The following is a 546-nucleotide window of genomic DNA, read 5'->3' on the forward strand; positions in this document are numbered from 1 at the left end:
AAAAAAATAATAAAGCGAAATGGCTCCGATTCCAATTTTTCTAAATATGTCTTCTTTGCTCATCAAAGCTGCATTTATTTAATGAAAAATACTATAAGAATGGTAATATTGTGAAATATTATTACAATATCAATATTAATAATAATAAGCTCTTTAATCTAAGCCCCACATACAGACACACACTATCCTTTAGTACTCTTTTGCATCAAAAACTGCAGAATAACTCCCTAATTCCTTCGTCCATTTGTGCTGATGGTCCATGAATCCAGAAGAGTCTCTCTCTTTTAAAGTCATCTACAACTGAAGAAAAGTCTATGGTGTGTTCAAAAGCAAAGCAGTGAATACAATCTGCAGTGTTGAGCAAAGCAGAATATTTGCTATTTGTGGTGTTGGAAGCTGAGGTTAGTGTGAGTGTTGCCCTCCGCCGTCTCCTTTTCCATTGTGTGATTCCCAGCCTTCGTGGAGACATTATCCTGATAAACAATGAAATATAATCCTCATTAAACTCTGATCTCTGGAAGCAGCACACACTCACACACACACACA

Source organism: Sinocyclocheilus grahami, unplaced genomic scaffold (assembly GCF_001515645.1).
Source record: "Sinocyclocheilus grahami isolate Dianchi unplaced genomic scaffold, SAMN03320097.WGS_v1.1 scaffold2366.1, whole genome shotgun sequence".
In the NCBI taxonomy this organism is placed as follows: Eukaryota; Metazoa; Chordata; class Actinopteri; order Cypriniformes; family Cyprinidae; genus Sinocyclocheilus; species Sinocyclocheilus grahami.